Genomic DNA, 26,403 nt, shown 5'->3' on the forward strand with positions numbered 1-26,403 from the left:
CCTCTGTAAAAGGATCTTCTTTTACTGAGGGGAGGTGTAGGTGCTCGAGGCAGACATCACTCAGGACTGGTCTCCGAGTGGATCCAAGTTTTGCCAATTCATCAGCTGCTTGGTTTTTCAGTCGCGGAACATGGTGAAGCTCCAGACCTTCAAACCTCTTCTCAAGTTTCCTTACTGTGTTGCAGTATGCAGTCATGGTGGGGTTCCTTACATCCCACTCCTTCATCACTTGATTAACCACCAAATCTGAGTCGCCATAGACCATCAGGCGACGGACGCCGAGTGTGATGGCCATGCGCAATCCGTAAAGGAGAGCTTCATACTCCGCCTCATTATTGGAAGAATCAAAATGTATCTGCAACACATACTTGATTTTATCACCTTTTGGCGATATAATCACTACGCCGGCGCCGGAGCAATTCAACATCTTGGACCCATCGAAGAACATGGTCCAATGAGCCGAGTAGATGTGAGTCGGTTGCTGTTGTTCTACCCATTCTGCTATGAAGTCGGCCAGAGCTTGAGACTTTATAGCCATCTTGGCTTCGAACTTGATGTCGCAGTATAACATCTCCATTGCCCACTTTGCCACTCGGCCTGATGCGTCTCGATTGTGGAGGATTTCCGACAACGGAGCATCAGAAATGACAGACACCGAGTGGTCTTGGAAATAATGAGCCACCTTCTTTGCAGTCATGTAGCTCCCATAAATAAGCTTTTGATAATGGGGATACCTCTGCTTGGAAGGAGTGAGGACTTCGGAGACATAATATACTGGCCGCTGAACCTTGTACGCTTTGCCTTCTTCTTCGCGTTCGACTGTGAGAACAGTGCTGACGACTTGATTTGTAGCCGCGATGTACAGAAGAAGGGGTTCTTTACTGAGCGGGGCAATAAAGACTGGCTGGGTGGAAAGCAGGGCTTTCAGGTCGTCGAATGCAATTTGGGCTTCGTCTGTCCACTCGAAAGTATCTGATTTCTTCATGAGTCGATACAGAGGTAACGCCTTCTCGCCGAGTCGAGCGATAAACCTGCTCAAAGCCGCTAGGCAACCTGTGAGCCTTTGAACATCATGTCTTCTGACCAGCCGCTCCATTCGGACGATGGTCCCGATCTTTTCGGGGTTTACATCGATCCCTCATTCGGAAACAAAGAAGCCGAGTAACTTCCCGTTGGGAACGCCGAATGAACACTTGGCTGGGTTGAGCTTGATATCGTACCTACATAGGTTGGCGAATGTTTCTGCCAAGTCAGTCAGCAGGTCGGAACCTTTGCGTGACTTGACTACGATATCGTCCATATATGCCTCCACATTTCGACCGATCTGGTCAAGGAGGCATTTTTGGATCATACGCATAAAAGTTGCTCCTGCATTCTTCAAACCGAATGGCATAGTGATGTAGTAGAAGCACCCGAATGGGGTGATGAAGGCTGTTTTTAATTCATCCGGACCATACAGACGGATCTGATGATAGCCCGAATAGGCATCAAGGAATGATAAACGCTCGCAGCCGCAGTCGAATCAACAATTTGATCAATGCGGGGGAGCGGGAAATGATCTTTCGAGCAGACCTTATTGAGATGCTTGAAGTCGATGCACATACGGAGAGACTTGTCCTTCTTGGGCACCATGACAACATTGGAGAGCCACTCGGAGTGGTGTACCTTGCGAATGAAGTTGGCTACCAAAAGTTTAGCCACCTCCTCTCCGATTGCCTTCCTTTTGTGCGCGGCGGACCGACGCAGGCGTTCTCGGACGGGCCGAGCAGCAGGATCCACATGCAGTCGGTGCTCAGCCAACTCCGTGGGTACACCTGGCATGTCAGCGGGCTTCCATGCAAAAATGTCCCAGTTCTCACGGGGGAATTGGATGAGCTCGGCTTCCTATTTTGGATCAAGGGTGGTGGATATGTTCGTCGGGGCAGCGGCGTCGTCCGTCGGGTGGATGCTGACTTTCTTCGTGTCTCCCGCCGACTAGAATGCGGACTCCGAATCTGGCTTCTTCGAACGCATCAAGTCAGCGGGGTCGGCTGTCTTCTTGTACTCATCCAGCTCGAGGATAGCCATCTGCTGATCGGCAATCCTTGACCCCTGCTGCAGACACTCCTCGGCCCGCTGCCGATTGCCTGTGACCGTGATCACACCTTTGGGACCCGGCATCTTCAGCTTCAAATACACGTAACATGGACGGGCCATGAAACGCGCATACGCCGGACGGCCCAGAATCGCATGGTATGCACTCTGGAAATCCACCACCTCGAATGTCAGCTTTTCCTTGCAAAGTTCTTGTCAGAGCCGAAAACGACGTCCAACGCAATCTGGCCGAGTGACTTGGCCTTTCGCCCTGGGACGACTCCGTGGAACTGCATGCTGCTCTCGCTAAGTTTGGACATCGGAATGCTCATCCCCTTGAGAGTGTCGGCGTACATGATGTTCAAGCCGCTGTCGCCGTCCATGAGGACTTTGCGCAGTCGAACTCCTTCCACCACCGGGTCGACGACCAGAGCTTGCCTCCCTGGTGTGGGCACGTGTGCTGGATGGTCCGACTGATCGAAGGTGATCGCAGTCTGAGACCATTTGAGGAACGTGGGGTTGGTTGGGGTTGCCATGTTCACCTCCCTGTTCACCGGCTTCAGTCGACTCTTGCTTTCCACGTCAGCAAAAATCATCAATGTTGCATGGACTTGGGGGAACGGATCCTCCTTGTCCTCATCATCCTGCTCGTTGTCCTTTTCACTCGGCTGCCCTTCGCCGAACCCTTGGATCAGGAGGCGACATTGCCGAGTGGTGTGCTTCGGGAATATGGCGTTGCCTTCTTCGTCCATCTTCGTGTGGATTGGACATGCTGATCCAGGATGGAATTCCCAAACTGTTTCTTCTTGGGGGTGTACTAAGCTTTCCCCTTGCCCTTGAACTTGGCATTGGTAACGGCTGCTGCCTCTGCCTGCGGAGTGGACGGAGCTTTCTGCTTCTGCTTCCGATTGTTGTTCCCATCTCCATCGGCGACTGCCTTATGCTTGCTGCTACGTATGCGGTCCTCCTCTTCGCCATTTGCATAGCGTGCGGCTATCTCCATCATCTTACTCATGGAGATGTCGCCTGTCCGACCGAATTTCAGGTACAGGTCCCTGTACCGCACGCCTGCCTTGAAGGCGCAGAGTGCTTGATGCTCCGTGACGTTCTCCACCGTGTGGTAGAGGGTCGTCCAGCACTGGATGAAATTGCGCAGGGGCTCATTCTGCTTTTGGACATAGTGCTGGAGCTCCACGAGACCAGCAGGGCGCTTGCACGTGCCCTCGAAGGTCCTGATAAAGACTCGGGACAGATCTGCCCAGCTATAGATGCTTGACGGAGCCAACTGGTTCAGCCACGCTCGTGCCGAGCCATCGAGCGTCAGGGGGAGATGCTTCATGGCGACCTGGTCATCCCCGCCCCCGATCTGGACCGCCACTCTGTAGTCGTCCAGCCACGTTTCTGGTTTGGACTCTCCTGTGAACTTGCTGATTCCCGTCGCCAATCGGAAGTTGGGAGGGATGTCAGCTGAACAAATGGCCCGACTGAAGCACTCGGGACCAGAGACGATGGTCCTGCTTCCACTCGGAAGGTCTCTATCGTGACCATCACGGTGGGCTCGACTCCTGTCGACCTTCCTCTGGGCGATGTATCCTCTTGCGTCGGGCCTTGGGTCATACGCGTCACCGACTGAATGCCGATCATCGTGATGCTGGGGCCCGTAAGGCCCACCCCACGGAGGGGTGCGTGAATGGCGATGATCTTCGGGATTCCTGGAACAGCTGCCTCCTCCGCGTCGCTGATGAGAGTCGGGGCTGAAAACCGACCGATGCATGTTCGCGTGAACAGAACTGTTGTGGATCCTGTTGTGCGACTGGGAGACCGCAGAATTCTGCTGCTGCGCCATATGCAGCACGGCACGGATCTGCTCAATCCCTCTACCAGCCTCTGAATCAGTCGGTTGGAGGGAATCGGCTATCTTGGCAGCGGCAACCAGGTTGAGGACGGGTGTGTGGAACACCTCGACGTTGCTCTGGCGAGTGCGCCGACTGGCGGAACGGCGGTGTTGACGATGAGCGCCGGATGATTCGCTGACCTCATGCTCATTCCGACCAGTTCGGAGGGGACTTTCATGGGAATCAGCCATGAGAACTTCGGCTGCAGGCCCGCGACCCAAGTACTCGGAAGGTAACTCAGTCGGAACTGAGTCCAAGCACTGGGACGGCGGCGCGACCACAACCGACTCGAGGACCGCCACTTGAGAGGACGCGTTCTGTCGCGCTTGGGCATGTCGCACCCAACGTTGGAGCCACGTACGGCGGGACCGCTTGTTGCGGCGCGCGACGGGGGCGAAGATCGACACCGGGGCCGATTGCTGGAGAAGAAGGACGCCGCGGGCACCGGCACGGAAGTGCGTAGCCCCGCGACTGGGGAGCGCCTCCACGTCGAGAGGCGCATCCCGAAGCCATGACGAATCGTTGACGATGAAGGAGAGTGCGCCGAAGAGGATCTCATGACCCATGCACAAATCTCCGCTGGACGACATGATGAAAATATGAAGTTGCAAACTCGCCGGAAGTCGCTTAGACGCCTGCGCCATGGTGGGCGCCAACTGTCATGGTTATAAGTCTCACAGTAGATGTGTAGGGTACGAAAGGATGAGCAGAGCCTTAGCTACGGCGAGGATGTATGAGTTCAGGCCCCTCTACGGTGGAGGTAAAAGCCCTAAGTCTCAGTGCTCTTGGGAGCTTAGTGTCGAGTGGAATACAGGATTACAGTAAATGCCAACCCCTGCACCAGTGGGGAAGGGCAGCTTATATAGAGTGCGCTGCCCTTCATAATGGCCAAGTGGACATTGGTGGAATAGTGACGAATAAATGCCTACGTTACAGGTAACGTACGCCTTAAATGTTAATAATGGTGTATGAAAACGTATGACCATTGCCCTCCTGGGAGGTTACGATGTACAGAGTGGAATTCAGTCGGTACGTTAAATACGCTCCAAATGCTCGTCACCGACTGGATGATGGGGGGAGTCCTTAGTTCAGTCGGAACTGTCTAAGGGCCTTGTCCTCTATGAAGGGTAGTCCTTGGGTAGGACCTATAGGGCAGGGACCCTACCCTGGGACTATAACCCCATCATGCTCCTTGATGGATAACTTTGGCCTAGGAGTCTTATCGTCGGCCTGTACTTTGGCTGCCAAAGCCACAGTGCGTTCCTTAGTCCGGAGGGATCGCTCGGTGTTACCATTGACCGTTGAAAGGATCGATATGGTTGACTAGAGGGGGTGAATAGGCAACTACCAATTTTTAGCTCTTCTTAACAAATTGGGGTTAGCAACAAAAGGTTCTCTAGATGAACAACTAGGTGAGCAACCTATATGATTCTAACAACCACGAAAACAAGTGCAAGCAAGGACTACACCACAACAATAATAAGTACAAAGTGAAGGTAAGAGATAACCACAATGGAACCGATGGAGACGAGGATGTGTTACCGAAGTTCCTGCCTTTTAACAGGAAGCACATCTCCGTTGGAGCGGTGTGGAGGCACAATGCTCCCCAAGAAGCCACTGGGGTCACCGTATTCTCCTCACGCCCTCACACAATGCGAGATGTCGTGATTCCACTATTGGTGCCCTTGAAGGCGGTGATCGGACCGTTACAAACAAGGTTGGGGCAATCTCCACACAAAGCTTGCAGGCTCCCAACAAGACCACAAAGCTTCACCACAATGGAATGTGGCTCTGAGGTGACCTCAATCGTCTAGGGTGCTCAAACACCCAAGAGTAACAAGATCCGCAAGGGATTAGTGGGGAGAATCAAATATCTCTTGGTGGAAGTGTAAACCAGGGCATTCTCAACCAATCCCTAGGAAATCAACAAGTTTGATTGGCTAGGGAGAGAGATCCGGCGAGAATGAGCTATGGAGCAACAATGGAGCTTGGGGAGGTAAAAGGTAAGCTTCAAGAGGAAGAAGACCCCTTTATATAGTGGGGGAACAAATCCAACCGTTAACCCCCACTCACAGCACGAGTAGAGCAGTACTACCGTTGCTAGGAGCGGTACTATCGCACGGTACGTTCACCAACCACGGTAGTAAAAAACTACTATCGTGCCTACCACTTCTGAGGCAAAAGGATGCGCAAAACGTCCGACAGAGCAGTAGTAAAAAACTACTGCCGGCCAGAGAGCGGTAGTAAAAAACTACTACCGCCCAGATAGCGGTACTACCGCTTTGCCTACGGTACTACCGCAGGCACCGGTGGTACTACCGTTGGCCCTTTTGAACAGATAGGGAAAAACAAGTTGTAGCTCCCTTGAAGCAAGGGAAAGGTGGTGCAATAGAAATGTGTACGTGTTGATTCCACCCAAACCTTTCTGAAGCGGACCCCTCTTAATAGTACGGCTTTCCTATGACTCAAATCCACCAAAGAGAAACGTAGAAAGAAACCATCTTTGAAAGACTCCGATGGGCACCGAATCATCTTGTTCGTAGTCATGAATTATCTGAAATGCTCAATGCACACGATTAGTCCGCACATGCATTGTCATCAATCACCAAAACCACTTAGGGAGAAATATGCCCTATCAACCGTAATAACACCCATGGGTCCTGGCATCTTTAGCTTGAGGTATGCATAATGGGGCACGCCTTTGAAGCGAGTGAATGTTGTACGACCGAGGAGTGCATGGTACCCGATGTGGAAAGGGGCAATGTCCAAGATCAAAATCTTCGTTGGGAAAGTTTTCGGGTGAGCCAAACACTACCTCTAGGGTTATTGTGCCCAAACAACGAGCCTCGACGCCATGAATTACTCATTTGAATGTTTTTTTGCTGGGTTTGATTCTTGATGGGTCAATGCCCATTTTTCGCATCATATCCTCGTAAATAAGATTAAGGTTGCTGCCTTCATCCATGAGGACTCATGTGAGATGGTACCCGTCAATGATGGGATCGAGTACCAAAGCTGCTGACCCCCATGTCGAATACTCGTAGGGTGGTCCATGCGATCATAGGTGATTGGGCATGTCGACCATGGATTGTACTTCGGGGCTACTGGTTCTATAGCATATACGCCCCGGAGCTCACGCTTCCTCTCCTTGTTGGGCAAGTGGGTGACGTAGATCATGTTCACCATTTTTACTTCAGGGGAAACAACTTTTGGCCCCCGTTATTTGGGCGGCGAGGTTCTTCATCGTCCTTGCTATGGGGGCTCTTGGCCTGGTCTTCAGCCATGCTTTTTCTCGCCGGCTTAATCACTCAACAGTTACGAGTGATGTGAGTAGCGGGCTTGTTCTCAGTGTCGTGTATCTGACATGGCCTCTCGAGTATTTTGTCCAATGTGGTCGGCTCGTCCCCGTTTCCTTTGAAAGGTTTCTTCTCGGGTCAAGGCGTGGAGTTGCTGAATCCGGCATCGACCGCCGTGTAATCGACATTATCACTGTTGTGCGAACGCTTTTTCTTGTTGTGTCGTGGCTTTCCATTACTGTCCGTGACTGTAGAAGCATCGGGGTTTCCTCACCCGCGCAATGGCTGGTCATGAGGGAAGTGAGGGCGGCCATTGTCATCGGCCTTTCCTCTCCAAGCGTCTCGGCTAGCCATTCGTCTCGTATGTTGTTGTGGAAGGAAGCTAACGCCTCAGCATCCGAACAAAGAATAATCTGATTATTCTTGGTGAGGAATCTGTTCTAGAATTGTCGAGATGACTCGTCGGGCTGTTGGATTATGTGGCTTAAGTCGTCGGACCCGGGTGGCCGAACATAATTACCTTGAAAGTTGTCTCGAAAGGCATCTTCAAGATCCTCCCAATTCCCGATGGAGTTTTCTGGGAGGCTATTCAGCCAGTGCCTAGCCAACCCTTTGAGCTTAAGTGGTAAGTATTTGATGGCGTGGAGATCATCTCCACGAGCCATGTGAATGCGACGGAGGAAATCTTCGATCCATACGGCCGGATCTGTTGTCCTGTCGTACTGCTCAATATTTACGGGTTTAAACCCTTCGTGGAACTGATGCCAGATCACTTCATCTGTGAAGCACATTTAGTGCGACTTCTGGATATGCAAATGTATCTGGTTTGTTCTGCTTTAGACTTAATTTTGTGCCACAGATCATATCGGTCTCCGGGTTGAACCGATTCCTTTTTCTTGTCCCGTCCCCGAGGAGGACGGTGTACTTGATCGTCTTGTGCGAATCTGGGTGGTGCGCGCACCAAGGCCTCGTCTTTGAACTATAGCAACAAGCGCCAACGCGGTTAACGTTTGGTTTGCCCCTGTCGCTCCTGTATCTAGCCTTCCTCGGTGACCAAGACTTTAGTCCATCTTTACTGTTGGAGACTTGTTCGGCTTTGAGGTGTCTCTGCTTTAGCTTCAATCTCCAAGAAGTGGCGATGAGCTATTGCCTGAATACTTCCTGATCGAGTGGGTATTCGAGGGATGAAATCTTTGACTCCCAAGCTCTCCTCCTCCTTGATCGGAGGTACATAGTTGTTGTCTCTCGAATCGCGAAGATCTTCAGGTTGGTATGTATCCATGTATCCTGGTAGGTCGGGGGCGTATTTGGGGTCGTCAGGTTTTCGGGATTCGGCGGGATTCCCGTATCCTTGGGTTTTGAATTATCACTCGTGCCTGCATTGCTCTCCTTGCCATTACGAGCTTTAGGTTTTTTGCGCTGGCGACGTTGCTTAACGGGATCGTAGCCGTTGTTTTTATCCGGGGTGTCATCATCAATTTTCCCCATGGTACCCTCGTCCCCCGGGGTGTCCACCATGTACACGTCATACATGGGGGTGGTTGTCCATCGTCCCGTTATAGGAGGACTAGGCGCTTGAATGACCGTGTCCATATTTTTGGCTTCTTCAGAAGAGAAGTCTAACAGATTGGTTTAATCTTCATTAGTGGCGACGAAGTGGGTGGTTGGTGGGGAATAAAGTTCCCTGCACCTGGTTCCACGGCCGAAAAGGTCCTGGGTCGGGGTCAGCCCATCCGAACAGTCGTCGTTCTGGGCTCGGGTCCCCGTCTCATTTGACCATGAGAGATTTGCCGAGATAGTCCTCACAGCCCTAGAGCAGCTGAACTCCGGAGCTTCGGCATAGGACGTGTGCTCGGGCGGGATGACCCTCATGCCTTTGAACACCATAGTCAGATCCTGGCTCGAGGCCGAGTCAAGGTTAGAATCTATTCCGGACTCAAGGTCGGGAAGAGGACTCGAAGTTAAGGCTTCAAAATTTTGAGCTCTTCGGCCAAGGCCGAGACCCCTGAGAGGATCATGTCCTCCCGGGTGTTGGCAATGAATTTCAACTCACCAAACTTAAATTCCTGACCTGGGGTGACCCTGTCAATCTGGTGATGAGCCGCCTTGACGTGCGGGGTGGTACTCATAAAAGCAAGGGATTGGTCGGAAATGAAGATATGCCCGACCTAGACGTTGTCGCTGGTGACCAAGCGAGCCATCGAGCCTTTTTGCGATCTCACGGCGGAGCTCTCAATGAAAGCACCAATTTCTGTGTCAAAACCAATTGATCTCGAGTAGGGTGTCCAAACTGTGGATCTAGGGTCGATGGGTAACGAGAGACGAAGAAGACGATGTTTTACCCAGGTTCGGGCCCTCTTGATGGAGGTAAAACCCTACGTCCTGCTCTTGTTATTATTGATGGAGTAGTACAAAGTACATAGTTGATCTACTCCGAGATCGGATGTTGTGATCTAAACCCTAATCGTAACGAGCTTAATCGTGGCCTACGAACTATGTCGCTGGCTTATATAGATACCACAGCTACAAGGGTTACACAAGGTCGGTTACATAGAGAAGGAATATGACGATCACTACATCGCCTTGGATTGCATGCCAAGTCTTCGGAAGAGTCCATCTCGAATCCAATACTTCTACTGACGGTCGAACATGCCCGGGAGTCCGGCCCACGAGAATAGGTAGACGGCCCAGACTCCCTCAGGCTTCATTATTTTCTGTGAGGTCCTTTTTGCAAAGTGTCGTACATGTTGTGTCCTGGGTGCCTTTAGATTATGGCTACGTGTGGGTCTGTAACTCTCCTTAGAGCATCTCCAAGAGAAGATGCATATGCAAAAATACCTAACTTTTGCATCTCCAAAAGCCCAAAACACCTCTCCAACACATGATGCAGATGCAAACAAAATTTACATCTCCGCCTTCCGGAGATGTAAACTACAACATCCCGCGGAGCAAAGTTGCATCTCCACCTCTAGGAGATCTAAATCAAGATGTAAACGCACATCCATGCGTCAACCCCTCCCAGGAAAGTTCCCAACCGCCGATCCGTTTTCTATCGTTGCCTTCGACGGACGATTCCGGCCATCACATGTGATGTCCCACCGCCCCGGCCAGTTGTGCGCCGCCCCAACCCATTCGAGTCCTTCGTCGATCATCCTCGCCGCTCCGGCGAGCTCCGCCACGTGCGCCCGCTGCCACGATGCCCGCCTCTGCCACATGCCTTCGCCAGCCGATTCTACCATCACCTACGCCGCCCCGCCGCCCCGGCCAGCTGCGATGCCTCCCGAACCCATTCCAGTCCTCAAGTGGCCATCCTCGCCACTCCAACGAGCTCTGTCACTTGCGCTCGCCGCCACATGCCCGCGTGTGTCACTTCCACCTCCGACCATGGCATCCAGCCGCACGATCTCCTCCTCCTCCTCCTTCTGTCACTTAACTCGTGGGCACATGGTTCAATCCTAGCACCGCAATTAGGGTTAGCTTTTCCCTCTAAAACCTCTAGTATATATAGGAGGGAGGGAGGGGGGAGGCAGCCTCAAACCCGGATCTATAGAGAAGTAGAAGGAGCACATGGCAATTAGGGTTAGCTTTTCCCTCTAAAACCTCTAGTATATATAGGAGGGAGGGAGGGGAGAAGGCAGCCTCAAACCCTCAAGGTTGGGATGAAATAGGAGGTGGAGGAGTCCTACTCCAATTCTACTAGGAGTAGGATTCCTTCTCTCCACTTGGAAACCCTTTACATGTTTTCCACCTTTGGGTTTCTTTCCTTCCCACCTCCTACCCGCCTTGGTCTTTAGTGGAGGCTTCGGACATCCCACTAAAGCTGGTACACATCCTCCCACAGCCAATGAGACCCTTTGGGGTGGGTTGGCCCACCTGGTGGACCCCCGGAACCCATTCGTCACTTCGTGTACACTGCCGGAAATGCCCAAAAAAATTTCGGAGTTCAAACACACTTTCCTATATATCAATCTTTACCTCCGGACCATTCCGGATCTCCTCGTGATGTCCGGGATCTCATATGGGACTCTGAACAACATTCGGTTACCAAACACACATAACTCAATAATACTGAAACGTCACCGAACCTTAAGTCAACTAGAGGCTCACTAGGGACAGTGTGTTGTCTATGTATCCACACATGTATTTGAGTTCCCAATCAATACAATTCTAGCATGGATAATAAACGATTATCATGAACACGGAAATATAATAATAACCAATTTATTATTTCCTCTAGGGCATATTTCCAACAGTAGGACCAACAAAGTCTACAATAATAAAGTTGTGCAATAACCATCATCGCAATCACCAGAGGTTTCCCCAACTCTCGTCCGGAGCCCTCCCCTCCTTCTTCCATGAGTGGCATTCAACCATTTCTGTCAATTAGGTCGGAGTGTCGAAGACGACCTGCACAACCGACGGTCGTGATATGTTGAGAGATGGAGAGGGAAAGGAAGATAGTGAGGGTAATGAGATGAGAGTGATGCCTAGGGAAGAGTAAAGGTGATGTCATTTGACGAGAGTTCGACCCTGGTGAATTGGTGGTCATGGATGGCGTGGAAAGTTCCATTGCTTTAAGAACAGTGCACGTGAAGCAACTGCCAATGGAGCATTCAGTGGGAAATGTTAAAATCCGATGTTCCAAGATGACATTTCCCAAAAGGAAAACCGATAGGTTGTTTAGTTGCTACCCTGAGTGCTACATGCCTAGCCTCGAGGCTGCTTGGTACGCGTCTGAATGTTGTTTGATTGGTGCATGGACAATAGATGAATGCTTGGAGACCCTATTGCCATCATTAACCCGCCATGTCACCATTAGCCTGGCTCATGACACCAAAAATGAGTGCGTGAGGTGTCGTAGGTAGTACCTGAGCTCCTAATCTCAACTGACAACATTGATTGACTCGAGTTATTATGTTAGTATTAACGTATTTGGCTGGTCGGCACATACCAGGCCAGGTTGCCAACCAAACACCACTAAACTTGTTAACTCACATTAACTAAACCTATCAACAGAAACCTTCGGGTTGCATGTATACATACAACAAGGAAGTGCATGCTGACTAAAAGCGCTCGCGAACTCAACTACCCTTCCTTTCTGCGTGGAGAGGAAGTGGCCAAATGACCGCACTAGTTGCAGTCATTTCGCCGGCTCTCCTCCCCTCACAACCTCCGGTCGTCGAGGGAGAAGGGTCGCTCGACTCTGCGGTGTGTACAACAATACTTTAGGCTAGGTTGCTTAATGTTTGTGTCGGCTATGGATGCTATTCATGGGACCTCCACGATGGCTATGAATAAAGTGTCTCCTGATCCTTCTTCGACATGGTGCTTCCATGTGCCATCGACAGTAGATTAGGTATGTTTGGTGGTCAACCTTGGTCGGTGCAATGGCGACAATGACTTTATGGAGGCCCTTTGTGCTCCAATCATGTCGTCGTGGTGATGTTTGATGTAATGTTGTGGTGGGGATTAGTAGCTATGTTCGGAATGCAGCGAGGTCACTCATGGTTTCTCCTTCGAGTGTGGCAGTGCTGACTCTATCTAGAATCAACCGGTTGAACACATGTTAGACGGGTGCTCGAAAGTGACTTCAAATCTTCTCTTGAACGGTGTCACATGAGTATGGTCGAGCAGCGAGTAGAAGAGCGTAGGGATGATCCCCGGTGAACGAGCCACAAGGTGTCAGGCCACATGGCAACCTGCTTCATCAACTCAGAACACTAATTTGTGTGTTATGGTGTTTCTTCTCTCGTGGGCATGTTGGTGTCTCCTTTCTCCACAACGGAGCTCCGACGATCACGGCGTGAGGCGATGACTGTTGGTGGTTTTGCTTTGTGGTCCCTAAAGGGCTTTGTCGGTGTCAAAACCGGTTGGTCTCGAGTAGGGGGTCCAAACTATGGATCTAGGGTCGATGGATAACAAGAGCCGAAGAAGACGGTGTTTTACCAAGGTTTGGGCCCTCTTAATGGATGTAAAACCCTACATCCTGCTCTTGTTGTTATTGATGGAGTAGTACATAGTACATAGTTCATCTACTACGAGATCAGATGTTGTAGTCTAAACCCTAATCGCAATGAGCTTAATCATAGCCAATGAACAATGGCACCTAGCTGATATATATGCCACAAGTACTAGGGTTACAAAAGGTTGGTTACAATATAGAAGGAATATGTCGATCACTACATCGCCTTGGATTGCACGCCAAGTCTTCACAAGAGTCCATCTCAACTCCAATACTTCTACTGACGATCGAACATGCGCGAGAGTCCGGCCCACCTCCAATTTCGGCCAAACCTTGAGGGTTTGAGGCTGCCTGCTCCCCTCCCTCCCTCCTATATATACTAGAGGTATTGAGGGTTTTTGAGACACACAATTTCAGCCACGTGCTACCCTCTCCTCTAGTTTGTAGTTCTTCCTCTAGATCGGATTTCTGCGGTGCTTAGGCGAAGCCCTGCAGGAATAGATCACCACCATCACCGGTGCACCGTCACGCTGCCGGAGAACTCATCTACTTCCCCGTCTCTCTTGCTAGATCAAGATGGCGGAGATCGTCATCGAGCTGTATGTGTGCTGAACGCGGAGGTGTCGTCCGTTCGGTACTAGATCATGACGGATCGTGGGACAGCGGCGATTTGGATCACAAAGACATTCCACTACATCAACCGCATTTCTTAACGCTTCCCGTTTAGCGATCTACAAGGGTATGTAGATCCGATCTCCCTCTCGTAGATGATCATCACCATGATAGGTCTTCGTGTGCGTAGGAATTTTTTTTGTTTCCCATGCAACGTTCCCCGATAGTGGCATCATGAGCTAGGTTCATGCGTAGATGATATCTCAAGTAGAACACAAAAGAGTTTGTGGGTGTTGATGTTCAATTTGGTGCCCTCCTTAGTATTTTCTTGATCCGGTGGTATTGTTGGATTGAAGCGGCCCGGACCAACTTTACCCGTATGCTTAGGAGGGACCGGTTTCATCGACTAACATGCAACTTGTTGCATAAAGAGACTGACAGGTGTCTGTTTCTTCAACTTTAGTTGAATCGGATTTGACCGAGGCGGTCCTTGGAGAAGGTTTAGTAGCAATTTGCATATCACCATTGTGGCTTTGCGTAAGTAAGATGCGATCATACTAGATACCCATAGCAGACACGTAAAACATGCAACAACAAATTAGAGGACGTCTAACTTGTTTTTGCAGGGTATGCATGTGATGTGATATGACCAAAGACATGATGTGATATGTTGGATGTATGATATGATCATGTTGTTGTTGGAATTATACCCTAGAGGCAATAATAAATATAGTTATTATTATAATTCTTGTATCAAGATAATCGTTTATTATCCATGCTATAATTGTATTGAATGAAGACTCATTTACATGTGTGGATACATAGACAAAACACTGTCCCTAGAAAGCCTCTAGTTGGCTAGCCAGTTGATCAAAGATAGTCAGTGTCTTCTGATTATGAACAAGGTGTTGTTGCTTGATAACTGGATCACGTCATTAGGAGAATCACGTGATGGACTAGACCCAAACTAATAGACGTAGCATGTTGATCGTGTCATTTTGTTGCTACTGTTTTCTGCGTGTCAAGTATTTGTTCCTATGACCATGAGATCATATAACTCACTGACACCGGAGGAATACTTTGTGTGTATCAAACGTCGCAACGTAACTGGGTGACTATAAAGATGCTCTACAGGTATCTCCGAAGGTGTTAGTTGAGTTAGTATGGATCAAGACTGGGATTTGTCACTCCGTGTGACGGAGAGGTATCTCGGGGCCCACTCGGTAATACAACATCACACACAAGCCTTGCAAGCAATGTGACTTAGTGTAAGTTGCGGGATCTTGTATTACGGAACGAGTAAAGAGACTTGCCGGTAAACGAGATTGAAATAGGTATGCGGATACTAACGATCGAATCTCAGGCAAGTAACATACCGAAGGACAAAGGGAATGACATACGGGATTATATGAATCCTTAACACTGAGGTTCAAACGATAAGTTCTTCGTAGAATATGTAGGATCCAATATGGGCATCCAGGTCCCGCTATTGGATATTGACCGAGGAGTCTCTCGGGTCATGTCTACATAGTTCTCGAACCCGCAGGGTCTGCACACTTAAGGTTCGACGTTGTTTTATGCGTATTTGAGTTATAAGGTTGGTTACCGAATGTTGTTCGGAGTCCTGGATGAGATCACGGACGTCACGAGGGTTTCCGAAATGGTCCGGAAACGAATATTGATATATAGGATGACCTCATTTGATTACCGGAAGGTTTTCGGAGTTACCGGGAATGTACCGGGAATGACGAATGGGTTCCGGGAGTTCACCGGGGGGGCAACCCACCCCGGGGAAGCCCATAGGCCTTGAGGGTGGCGCACCAGCCCTTAGTGGGCTGGTGGGACAGCCCAAAAGGGCCCTATGCGCATTGGAAGAAAAATCAAAGAGAAAGAAAAAAAAGGAGGAGGTGGGAAGGGAAGGAAGGACTCCCACCCACCAAACCAAGTCCAACTCGGTTTGGGGGGGGAGACCTTCCCCCCTTGGCTCGGCCGACCCCCTTGGGGATACTTGAGCCCCAAGGCAAGGCCCCCCCTCTCCCACCTATATATACGGAGGTTTTAGGGCTAATTTGAGATGACTTTTCCATGGCAGCCCGACCACATACCTCCACGGTTTTTCCTCTAGATCGCGTTTCTGCGGAGCTCGGGCGGAGCCCTGCTGAGACGAGATCATCACCAACCTCCGGAGCGCCGTCACGCTGCCGGAGAACTCTTCTACCTCTCCGTCTCTCTTGCTGGATCAAGAAGGCTGAGATCATCGTCGAGCTGTACGTGTGCTGAACGCGGAGGTGTCGTCCGTTCGGTACTAGATCGTGGGACTGATCGCGGGATTGTTCGCGGGGCGGATCGAGGGACGTGAGGACGTTCCACTACATCAACTGTGTTCACTAACGCTTCTGCTGTACGGTCTACAAGGGTACGTAGATCACTCATCCCCTCTCGTAGATGGACATCACCATGATAGGTCTTCGTGCGCGTAGGAAATTTTTTGTTTCCCATGCGACGTTCCCCAACAGTGGCATCATGAGCTAGGTTCATGCGTAGATGTCTTCTCGAGTAGAACACAAAAGTTTTTGTGGGCGGTGATGTGCGTTTTTCTGCCCTCCTTAGTCTTTTCTTGATTCCGCGGTATTGTTGGATTGAAGCGGCTTGGACCGACATTACTCGTACGCTTACGAGAGACTGGTTTCATTGCTACGAGTAACCCCGTTGCTCAAAGATGACTGGCAAGTGTCGGTTTCTCCAACTTTAGTTGAATCGGATTTGACCGAGGAGGTCCTTGGATGAGGTTAAATAGCAACTCATATATCTCTGTTGTGGTGTTTGCGTAAGTAAGATGCGATCCTACTAGATACCCGTGGTCACCACGTAAAACATGCAACAACAAAGTTAGAGGACGTCTAACTTGTTTTTGCAGGGTATGCTTGTGATGTGATATGGCCAACGATGTGATGTGATATATTGGATGTATGAGATGATCATGTTGTAATAGATAATATCGACTTGCACGTCGATGGTACGGCAACCGGCAGGAGCCATAGGGTTGTCTTTATACTAACGTTTGCGCTTGCATATGTGTTTACTATTTTGCTAGGATGTAGCTTTAGTAGTAATAGCATGAGTAGCATGACAACCCCGATGGCGACACGTTGATGGAGATCATGGTGCGGTGCCGGAGACAAGAAGATCGTGCCGGTGCTTTGGTGATGGAGATCAAGAAGCACGTGATGATGGCCATATCATGTCACTTATGAATTGCATGTGATGTTAATCCTTTTATGCACCTTATTCTGCTTAGAACGACGGTAGCATTATGAGGTGATCTCTCACTAAAATTTCAAGACGAAATTGTGTTCTCCCCGACTGTGCACCGTTGCTACAGTTCGTCATTTCGAGACACCACGTGATGATCGGGTGTGATAGACTCAACGTTCACATACAACGGGTGCAAAACAGTTGCGCACGCGGAACACTCGGGTTAAGCTTGACGAGCCTAGCATGTGCAGACATGGCCTCGGAACACATGAGACCAAAAGGTCGATCATGAATCATATAGATGATATGATTAGCATAGGGATGCTTACCACTGAAACTATACTCAACTCACGTGATGATCGGACTTGAGCTAGTGTAAGTAACCACTCAAATGACTAGAGAGATGTACTTTTTGAGTGGGAGTTTAGCGAATAATTTGATTAAGTTAAACTCTAATTATCTTGAACATAGTGTAAGTCCACTTTGAATATATTTGTGTTGTAGATCATGGCTCACGCGACAGTCACCCTGAATTTTAATACGTTCCTAGAGAAAGCTAAGTTGAAAGATGATGGAAGCAACTTTGTAGACTGGGCTCGTAATCTTAAGCTAATCTTACAAGCTGGGAAGAAGGATTATGTCCTTAATGCAGCGCTAGGAGCTGAACCACCTGCTACGGCTGATCAGGATGTTAAGAACGCTTGGTTAGCACGTAAGGAGGACTACTCAGTAGTTCAATGTGCGGTCTTGTATGGCTTAGAACCGGGACTTCAACGTCGCTTTGAGCGTCATGGAGCATTTGAGATGTTCCAGGAGTTGAAGTTTATCTTTCAGAAGAACGCCCGGATCAAGAGGTATGAGACCTCCGATAAATTCTATGCTTGCAAGATGGAGGAAAACTCGTCTGTCAGTGAACATGTGCTCAAAATGTCTGGGTACTCAAACCGTCTAGCTGAGCTGGGGATTGAACTCCCGCAACAGGCTATCACTGACAGAATCCTTCAATCACTGCCGCCAAGCTATAAAGGCTTTGTGTTGAACTACAACATGCAAGGGATGAACAAGTCTCCCGGCGAGTTGTTTGCGATGCTGAAAGTCGCAGAGTCTGAACTCCGTAAAGAGCATCAAGTGTTGATGGTGAATAAGACCACTAGTTTCAAGAGAAACGGCAAAGGCAAGAAGGGTAATTCAAAGAAGAGCGGCAAGCCTGTTGCCAATCCGACGAAGAAACCCAAAGCTGGACCTAAGCCTGAAACGGAGTGTTACTATTGCAAGGGTATGGGTCACTGGAAGCGCAATTGCCCCAAGTATCTGGCAGATAAGAAGGCGGCCAAAGTAAAATCAGGTATATTTGATATACAAGTTATTGATGTGTACTTAACCGGATCTCATAGTAGTGCCTGGGTATTCGATACCGGTTCTGTTGCTCATATTTGCAACTCGAAACAGGAACTACGGAATAGACGAAGGCTGGCGAAAGATGAAGTGATGATGCGTGTAGGAAATGGTTCCAAGGTTGATGCAATCGCCGTCGGCACAGTTTCACTTCAGTTACCATCAGGATTAGTTATGAACTTAAATCATTGTTATTTAGTGCCTGCGTTGAGCATGAACATTATATCTGGATCTTGTTTATTGCGAGACAGTTACTCTTTTAAGTCAGAGAATAATGGTTGTTCTATTTCTATGAGTAACATCTTTTATGGTCATGCACCCAATGTGAGAGGATTGTTCATATTGAATCTTGATAGCGATACACACATACATAACATTGAGACCAAAAGAGTTAGAGTTAACAATGATAGCGCCATATTTTTGTGGCACTGCTGCTTAGGTCATATTGGTGTAAAGCGCATGAAGAAACTCCATGCTGATGGACTTTTGGAGTCACTTGACTTTGATTCACTTGACACGTGCGAACCATGCCTCATGGGCAAGATGACTAAGACTCCGTTCTCCGGAACAATGGAGCGTGCAAGTGACTTGTTGGAAATCATACATACCGATGTGTGTGGTCCGATGAGCGTGGAGGCACGCGGCGGATATCGTTATTTTCTCACCTTCACTGACGATTTGAGTAGATATGGTTATGTCTACTTGATGAAGCACAAGTCTGAAACATTTGAAAAATTCAAGCAATTTCAGAGTGAAGTTGAAAATCATCGTAACAAGAAGATCAAGTTCCTACGGTCTGATCGTGGGGGTGAATATCTGAGTTTCGAGTTTGGTGCTCACTTAAGACAATGTGGAATTGTTTCACAGTTGACACCGCCTGGAACACCACAGCGTAATGGTGTGTCCGAACGTCGTAATCGTACTTTATTAGAGATGGTGCGATCTATGATGTCTCTTACCGATTTGCCATTATCGTTTTGGGGTTATGCATTAGAAACAGCTGCATTCACTTTCAATAGGGCACCATCAAAATCCGTTGAGACGACACCATACGAACTATGGTATAGCAAAAGGCCAAAGTTGTTGTTTCTTAAAGTTTGGGGATGTGATGCTTATGTCAAAAAGCTTCAGCCTGAAAAGCTGGAACCCAAAGCGGAAAAGTGCATCTTCATAGGTTACCCAAAAGAGACAGTTGGGTACACCTTCTATCTCAAATCCGAGGGCAAAGTGTTTGTTGCTAAAACCGGAGCTTTTCTCGAGAAGGAGATTCTCTCGAGAGAATTGAGTGGGAGGAAGATAGAACTTGACGAGGTTATCGAACCTCTCATCCCTCTGGATGGTGGCGTAAGGCAAGGGGAAACCTCTATCGTTGCGACGCCGGTTGAGGAGGAAGTTAATGATGATGATCATGAAACTCCAGTTCAAGTTTCTATCGAACCACGCAGGTCGACGAGACCACGTGCTGCTCCAGAGTGGTACGGTAATCCCGTCTTGTCAATCATGTTGTTGGACAACAATGAACCTGCAAATTATGAAGAAGCAATGGTGGGCCCAGATTCCAACAAATGGCTAGAAGCCATGAAGTCCGAGATAGGATCCATGTGTGAGAACAAAGTGTGGACTTTGGAGGTACTGCCTGAGGGCCGCAAGGCTATTCAGAACAAATGGATCTTTAAGAGGAAGACGGACGCTGACGGCAATGTGACCATTTATAAAGCTCGACTTGTGGCAAAGGGTATTTCACAAATTCAAGGAGTTGACTACGATGAGACATTCTCACCCATAGCGACGCTTAAGTCTGTCAGAATCATGTTAGCAATAGCTGCATTTTTCGATTATGAAATCTGGCAGATGGATGTCAAAACGGCGTTCCTTAACGGTTTCCTTAAGGAAGAATTGTATATGATGCAACCCGAAGGTCTTGTCGATCCTAAGAATGCTAACAAGGTGTGCAAGCTCCAACGATCCATTTATGGACTGGTGCAAGCATCTCGGAGTTGGAACAAATGCTTTGATGAGGTGATCAAAGCATTTGGGTTTATACAAGTGGTTGGAGAATCTTGTATTTACAAGAAAGTGAGTGGGAGCTCTGTGGCGTTTCTAATATTATATGTGGATGACATATTGCTGATTGGAAACAACGTGGAGTTTTTGGAGAGCATAAAGGATTACTTGAATAAAAGTTTCTCTATGAAGGACCTAGGAGAAGCTGCTTACATTCTAGGCATTAAGATCTATAGGGATAGATCAAAACGCCTGATAGGACTTTCACAAAGCACATACCTTGATAAAGTTTTGAAGAGGTTCAAAATGGAACAGTCCAAGAAAGGGTTCTTGCCAGTTTTACAAGGTACGAGATTGAGTAAGACTCAGTGCCCAGCAACTGATGAAGATAGAGAGCATATGCGCTCCGTCCCCTATGCTTCAGCCATAGGTTCTATCTTGTATGCAATGTTGTGCACTAGACCGGATGTTAACCTGGCCATAAGTATGGCAGGTAGGTTCCAGAGTAATCCAGGAGTGGATCACTGGACGGCGGTCAAGAATATCCTGAAGTACCTGAAAAGGACTAAGGAGATGTTTCTCGTATATGGAGGTGACGAAGAGCTCGCCGTAAAAGGTTACGTCGATGCAAGCTTTGACACAGATCCGGACGACTCTAAGTCGCAAACCGGATACGTATTTATTCTTAATGGGGGTGCGGTAAGCTGGTGCAGTTCCAAGCAAAGCGTCGTAGCAGATTCTACATGTGAAGCGGAGTACATGGCTGCCTCGGAGGCGGCTAAGGAGGGTGTCTGGATGAAGCAATTCATGACGGATCTTGGAGTGGTGCCAAGCGCACTGAATGCAATAACCTTGTTCTATGACAACACGGGTGTCATTGCCTTAGCAAAGGAACCACGGTTTCACAAGAAGTCCAGACACATCAAACGACGCTTCAACCTCATCCGCGACTACGTCGAAGGGGAGGACATGAATATATGCAAAGTGCACACGGATCTAAATGTAGCAGACCCGCTGACTAAACCTCTTCCACGGGCTAAGCATGATCAACACGAGAACTGTATGGGTGTTAGATTTATTACAATGTAATTCGCATGATGATGTGAGGACTAGATTGTTGACTCTAGTGCAAGTGGGAGACTGTTGGAATTATGCCCTAGAGGCAATAATAAATATAGTTATTATTATAATTCCTGTATCAAGATAATCGTTTATTATCCATGCTATAATTGTATTGAATGAAGACTCATTTACATGTCTGGATACGTAGACAAAACACTGTCCCTAGCAAGCCTCTAGTTGGCTAGCCAGTTGATCAAAGATAGTCAGTGTCTTCTGATTATGAACAAGGTGTTGTTGCTTGATAACTGGATCACATCATTAGGAGAATCACGTGATGGACTAGACCCAAACTAATAGACGTAGCATGTTGGTCGTGTCATTTTGTTGCTACTGTTTTCTGCGTGTCAAGTATTTGTTCCTATGACCATGAGATCATATAACTCACTGACACTGGAGGAATACTTTGTGTGTATCAAACGTTGCAACGTAACTGGGTGACTATAAAGATGCTCTACAGGTATCTCCGAAGGTGTTAGTTGAGTTAGTATGGATCAAGACTGGGATTTGTCACTCCGTGTGACGGAGAGGTATCTCGGGGCCCACTTGGTAATACAACATCACACACAAGCCTTGCAAGCAATGTGACTTAGTGTAAGTTGCGGGATCTTGTATTACGGAACGAGTAAAGAGACTTGCCGGTAAACGAGATTGAAATAGGTATGCGGATACTAACGATCGAATCTCGGGCAAGTAACATACCGAAGGACAAAGGGAATGACATACGGGATTATATGAATCCTTGACACTGAGGTTCAAACGATAAGTTCTTCATAGAATATGTAGGATCCAATATGGGCATCCAGGTCCCGCTATTGGATATTGACCGAGGAGTCTCTCGGGTCATGTCTACATAGTTCTCGAACCCGCAGGGTCTGCACACTTAAGGTTCGACGTTGTTTTATGCGTATTTGAGTTATATGGTTGGTTACCGAATGTTGTTCGGAGTCCTGGATGAGATCAAGGACGTCACGAGGGTTTCCGTAATGGTCCGGAAACGAAGATTGATATATAGGATGACCTCATTTGATTACCGGAAGGTTTTCGGAGTTACCGAGAATGTACCGGGAATGACGAATGGGTTCCGGGAGTTCACCGGGGGGGAAACCCACCCCGGGGAAGCCCATAGGCCTTGAGGGTGGCGCACCAGCCCTTAGTGGGCTGGTGGGACAGCCCAAAAGGGCCCTATGCGCATTGGTCGAAAAATCAAAGAGAAAGAAAAAAAAGGAGGAGGTGGGAAGGGAAGGAAGGACTCCCACCCACCAAACCAAGTCCAACTCGGTTTGGGGGGGAGACCTTCCCCCCTTGGCTCGGCCGACCCCCTTGGGGATCCTTGAGCCCCAAGGCAAGGCCCCCCTCTCCCACCTATATATACGGAGGTTTTAGGGCTGATTTGAGACGACTTTTCCACGGCAGCCCGACCACATACCTCCACGGTTTTTCCTCTAGATCGCGTTTCTGCGGAGCTCGGGCGGAGCCCTGCTGAGACGAGATCATCACCAACCTCCGGAGTGCCGTCACGCTGCCGGAGAACTCTTCTACCTCTCTGTCTCTCTTGCTGGATCAAGAAGGCCGAGATCATCGTCGAGCTGTACGTGTGCTGAACGCGGAGGTGCCGTCCGTTCGGTACTAGATCGTGGGACTCATCGCGGGATTGTTCATGGGGCGGATCGAGGGACGTGAGGACGTTCCACTACATCAACCGCGTTCACTAACGCTTGTGCTGTATGGTCTACAAGGGTACGTAGATCACTCATCCCCTCTCGTAGATGGACATCACCATGATAGGTCTTCGTGCGTGTAGGAAATTTTTTGTTTCCCATGCGACGTTCCCCAACAATTGTAATAGTTAAATATCGACTTGCACGTCGATGCTACGGCAACCAGCATGAGCCATAGGGTTATCTTTAAACTAATGTTTGTGCTTGCAGATGCGACTATATTGCTAGGTAGTACATTTGTAGTAATAGCATAGATAGCATGACAACCTCGATGGCGGCACAATGATGGAGATCATGGTTTGGCGTCGGTGATGATGAAGATCATGTCGGTGCTTTGGTGATGGAGATCAAGAAGCACAAGATCATGGCCATATCATGTCACTTATGATTTGCATGTGATGTTAATCCTTTTATGCACCTTATTTTTCTTAGAACGGCGGTAGAATTATAAGGTGATCCCTCACTAAAATTTCAAGATAAAATTGTGTTCTCCCCGATTGTGCACCGTTGCGATAGTTCGTCGTTTCGAGACACCGCATGATGATCGAGAGTGATAGACTCAATGTTCACATACAACGGGTGCAAGACAGTTGCACACGCGGAACACTCGGGTTAAACTTGACGAGCCTAGAATGTACAGACATGGCCTCGGAACACAAGAGACCGAAAGGTCGAGCATGAATCATATAGTAGATATGATCAACATGGAGATGTTCACCACTGAAACTATACTCAACTCACGTGATGATCGGACTTGAGTTAGTGAATTTGGATCATGCGACACTCAAATAACTAGAGGGATGTCTATTTGAGTGGGAGTTTATCAGTAATATGATTAGCTAAACTCAATTGTCTTGAACATAGTCTAAGTAATCTTTGCAAAATTTTATGTTGTAGATCAATGGCTCACTCAGTAGCAACCCTGAATTTCAATACATTCCTAGAGAAAGCTAAGCTGAAAGATGATGGTAGCAACTTTGTAGACTAGGCTGTAAATCTGAGGCTTATCCTCCAAGATGGGCAAAAGAATTATGTCCTTGATGCAGCGCTAGGAGATGAACCACCCGCTATGGCTGACGAGATGTTTTGAATGCTTGGCAAGCTCGTAAGCATGACTACTCACTAGTTCAATGTGCAGTTTTGTATGGCTTAGAACCAGGACTTCAAAGACGTTTTGAACATCATGGAGCATATGAGATGTTCCAGGAGTTGAAGTTTATCTTCAAGAAGAATGCCCGAATCGAGAGGTATGAGAACTCCGATAAATTCTACGCTTGCAAAATGGAGGAGAATTCGTCTGTGAGTGAACATGTGCTCAAAATGTCTAGGTACTCAAACCGTCTAGATGAGCTGGGGATTGCTCTCAGGCATGAAGCTATCATTGACAAAATTCTTCAATCACTTCCACCTAGCTACAAGAGCTTCGTGTTGAACTATAACATGCAAGGGATGAATAAGTCACTCAGCGAGTTATTTGCGATGCTGAAAGTCGCTGAGTCAGAAATCCAGAAAGAACATCAAGTGTTGATGGTCAGTAAGACCACTAGTTTCAAGAAGAACGACAAAGGCAAGAAGGGTAACTCCAAGAAGAGTGGCAAAGTTGTTGCCCCTCCGACGAAGAAACCCAAGGCTGGGCCTAAGCCGGAAACTGAGTGCTATTATTACAAGGAGACTGGTCACTGGAAGCGCAACTTCCCCAAGTATCTGGCCGATAAGAAGGCGGCCAACGCCAAACAAGGTATATATGATATACATGTTATTGATGTGTACCTCACCAACTCTCGTAGTAGTGCCTGGGTATTTGATACCGGTTCTGTTGCTCACATTTGCAACTCGAAGCAGGAACTGCGGAATAGACGAAGGTTGGTGAAGGATGAAGTGACGATGCGCGTGGGAAATGGTTCCAAGGTTGATGCGATCGCCGTCGGCACGGTCTCACTTCAGTTACCATCGGATTGGTTATGAACTTAAATAATTGTTATTTAGTGCTTGCGTTGAGCATGAACATTATATCTGGATCTTGTTTATTGCAAGACGGCTACTCATTTAAGTATGAGAATAATGGTTGTTCTATTTATATGAGTAATATCTTTTATGGTAATGCACCCAATGTGAGGGGTTTGTTCATATTAAATATCGATTCTGATGACACTCATACCCATAACATTGAGACCAAAAGATGTAGAGTTAACAATGATAACGCCACTTTCTTGTGGCACTGCCGCTTAGGTCATATTGGTGTGAAGCGCATGAAGAAACTCCATGCTGATGGACTTTTGGAGTCACTTGAATTTGAATCACTTGACACATGCGAACCATGCCTAATGGGCAAGATGACTAAGACTCCGTTCTCTGGAACAATGGAGCATGTGAGTGACTTACTGGAGATCATACATACTGATGTGTGCGGACCAATGAGCATAGAGGCGCGCGACGGATATCATTATTTTCTCACCTTCACTCGCAGTTTGAGTAGGTATGGTTATATCTACTTGATGAAGCACAAGTCTGAAAAGTTTGAAAAGTTTAAGCAATTTCAGAGTGAAGTATAAAATCATCATAGCAGGAAGATCAAGTTCCTACAATCTGATCTAGGAGGAGAGTATCTGAGTTACGAGTTTGGTGCTCACTTAAGACAATGTGGAATTGTTTCACAGTTGACACCGCCTGGAACACCGCAGCTTAATGGTGTCTCCGAACGTCGTAATCATACTTTATTAGATATGGTGCGATCTATGATGTCTCTTACCAATTTGCCACTATCGTTTTGGGGCTATGCATTAGAGACAGTTGCATTCACTTTAAATAGGGCACCATCAAAATCCGTTGAGACGACACCATATGAGCTATGGTATGGCAAGAAGCCAAAGTTGTCATTTCTTAAAGTTTGGGGATGCGATGCTTATGTCAAAAAGCTTCAGCCTGAAAAGCTGGAACCCAAAGCGGAAAAGTGTGTCTTCATAGGTTACCCAAAAGAGACAGTTGGGTATACCTTCTATCTCAGATCCGAGGGCAAAGTGTTTGTCGCTAAGAATGAAGCTTTTCTTGAGAAAGAGTTTCTCCCGAAAGAA

Source organism: Hordeum vulgare, chromosome 2H (genome assembly GCF_904849725.1).
Source record: "Hordeum vulgare subsp. vulgare chromosome 2H, MorexV3_pseudomolecules_assembly, whole genome shotgun sequence".
NCBI classification, from domain to species: Eukaryota; Viridiplantae; Streptophyta; class Magnoliopsida; order Poales; family Poaceae; genus Hordeum; species Hordeum vulgare.